Source organism: Ostrea edulis, chromosome 1 (genome assembly GCF_947568905.1).
Source record: "Ostrea edulis chromosome 1, xbOstEdul1.1, whole genome shotgun sequence".
In the NCBI taxonomy this organism is placed as follows: Eukaryota; Metazoa; Mollusca; class Bivalvia; order Ostreida; family Ostreidae; genus Ostrea; species Ostrea edulis.
In genome coordinates this window covers 7,087,159-7,090,043 of record NC_079164.1, presented here as the reverse complement: position 1 = coordinate 7,090,043, position 2,885 = coordinate 7,087,159, and the positions used below count along the sequence as shown (strand labels likewise).

General features: G+C 35.4%; 1 long non-coding RNA gene across 1 annotated transcript; it reads left to right on the top strand.

Moving 5' to 3' along the window:
• Positions 1 to 1,596, top strand: LOC125665655 (uncharacterized). The gene is made up of 3 exons (XR_007366305.2): positions 1 to 845; positions 1,102 to 1,255; positions 1,487 to 1,596. It is a non-coding gene; the product is annotated as an uncharacterized LOC125665655 (long non-coding RNA).
• Positions 1,597 to 2,885: the final 1,289 nt, after the last annotated feature.

Here is a 2,885-nt window from a genome sequence, read left to right as displayed (position 1 = left end):
TTTTATAGTATGCCCTCTAATGTAACTCTCAACACTCTCATCCGGCACAATGGGTGTGCTGGAATTTGGTTCAATCTGTTTGTTCTACTTTAGTTGCACACACATCTGTCAAAGCCCCTTCATCCCCTTAGGTGTGAGGAAAATTTTCCTGTCACAAGCGCTAACAATGAGGTCAGATTTATGACCTGCAATGCCAGATTTTAACACTGTGCACTGCATGGCTTTGGCAATGGCATTTCCTATTCATGTGTTTTTATTAAAATAGCTGAGTATTTTTATTTTTTTTTTTGGGTTATGAATTATAGATTGATATAACATATCAATATTATTGATAAATTGACAGAAGTAAATCTAGTATTTTATTGGGTAGCACATGAGACAGATTAAAATGGAAGGGGTTTAGCCTCTCTCCACAGCAGTGTAAGAGGGGCTAAGACATTACATGATTTTTTAAACTTATCTTATTTGATTGGCTATAGTTATGTTGCATAATTAACAGAGCCATAATTCAAGTGCAATTATTTTATGCTAATAGTCAAATTACGCTAATGCTATATTAATTTCTGGTTAAGAGTTGCAAAGTCGTGGTCAGTTAATTCCTTCAGTACTGCATGTTAATTCTTTTATTTTATTTGTAAGCAATTTTATCAAAGTCCTGTGTTGTGGTTTGTAAATGTTTATCCTATATATGATAAACATGAATTTTATTCATTGACTCCACTCCATGACTCCACAACTCCACTCCACTCCACTCCACTCCATAAATTACCCCAAGCCAGTGAGAAGTGGGAGTTTAAAATTTTGGATTATTCAACTGTTACATGCAGCTGCTTCTTAAAAAAGATGTAAGTATGAATATATTTATAATCATCTTTAATATATTTCAAATTTACTGTGTAAATTGTTCCCATTCTTATCATGTTTATGCTCAAAGGCACTTGAAGTTAAAGTAAATATTCAGTACCTCGTGCTAGGTGCCTGTATTTGGTTGGGTTCACTTCAATACTGTACAATACATCGTTTGGTACATTTGTACATGTATCTAAAGGTCGTTTCAGTTAACTAATATAAATAATATAAATATATGTTTCTGATTTAAAGCTTGGAAAACGTGTATGCATTGGAGGCGACAATGTTCAAACATGTGTTCAGGGATACTGTCCTTTTTGATGGCGACAACTTTAGCATTGCAATTAAATTGCAGTGGGAAAGGAACAAATAGAGGGCAGTCAAGTAGAATTAAGAGACATAATAAGTAAGTAGTAGAGCACTGAACATCTTTCTCGCAACTTGTCTCCATCTAATGTTTATTGTATATACATGATCATGTTTTTGATAGAGATACTAAGGTTTATAGACCAATATGCACCTGTAATATACATGTACGTTATTGTCTTTAAAAGACTTAATTATATGATCTATATGTTGGATTCTGTACCAATATTTGCTTTGTTTTCAATACCAAATTATTTGTATTTTCAATTAGAGGCTGTCAGGATAAAAAAAATTTGAAAGAGCGGCAAAGGCAACAAAAGGACAGTGAGGAAGTGAGCCAGGATTAAAATCTTTTAAATCATTATTTTCCAGAAATGTCTACCATCATCTATTTCAAACCTATTTTGTAACTTTTGACAATTTAATTCATATAAAAATCATTTTACAGAGAATCATTTGTAATGTTTTCTTTCTAAATTTATGCATTATGAATGCAGGTCAAAATGTAGACTTGCTCAAGTCTCTATGTTTAATAATCATTGCTCTCTTTGGTGACATTAAGTATGGTAGAGAGCAGATATTTAGACTTCTGAAACACAAAAAAATTGAACGAAATGATAAAGTAATAAAAACAACATAGAGACTTGAGCAAGTCTAGTCAAAATGAGTATTGTACTTTTCCAAACAATCATGGGGAAAGGTCAATATAAGTATAATTTACAAATATATTTTCAACAGGTATTCATTCAATTTGTTTTCATAGATGTAAGTTACTAGTATAGCCAACAATTGACCAACAAAAAAGAAGCTTTAGATCAATAACCGCCAATATCCGATCTATCCTTTCAACCAATGAAGGGCCAACATTGGGCCAACCTATAACCAACCAGTCTATTCGTCGGCTGTTAGTTGGCTTACAATATTATCTACGTTGGCCAAACAATAATGCCATCATTTCAACAAGGGGCCAACATTGGGCCAACCAAAACAACCAACTACCAATATTGGCTGTAAGTTGGCTTACAATTATACCTACATTGGCCCAACAGTATGCCAACATGTTGGACCAACGTTGGGCCGATGAGCAAAATGACCGTGGGCCAACATAGGACTACCAACAGTGGCCCAACGTTGTAAAAATAATTGGGCCAACGTTGGCCCGACATTGTCTTGCTATCTGGGTTGTCAGTGACATAAATTGTCTGACACATGCGCAGTGCCTTTCTTTCGCATTTCCCCCCAATTTTACTATCAGAAAGACAATAATCATGAATCGACATTTTCTGCTAATTTGACGTTTTTTAGCTCACCTGAACCGAAGGTTCAAGTGAGCTATTCTGATCACATTTTGTCCGGCGTCCGTCTGTCTGTAAACTTTTTACATTTTCTACTTCTTCTCCAGAACCACTGGGCCAATTTCAACCAAACTTGGCCAAAAGCATCCTTGGGTGAAGGGCTTTCAAGTTTGTTCAAATGAAGGGTCATGTCCCTTTCAAAGGGGAGATAATCACAAAAATGCAAAAATAGGGTGTGGTCATTTAAAAATCTTCTTCTCAAGAACCACTGGGCCAGAAGAGCTGAATTTTACATGAAAGCTTCCTGACATATTGCAGATTCAAGTTTGTTCAAATCATGGCCCCTGGTGGTAGGATGGGGCCACAAGGGGGGGT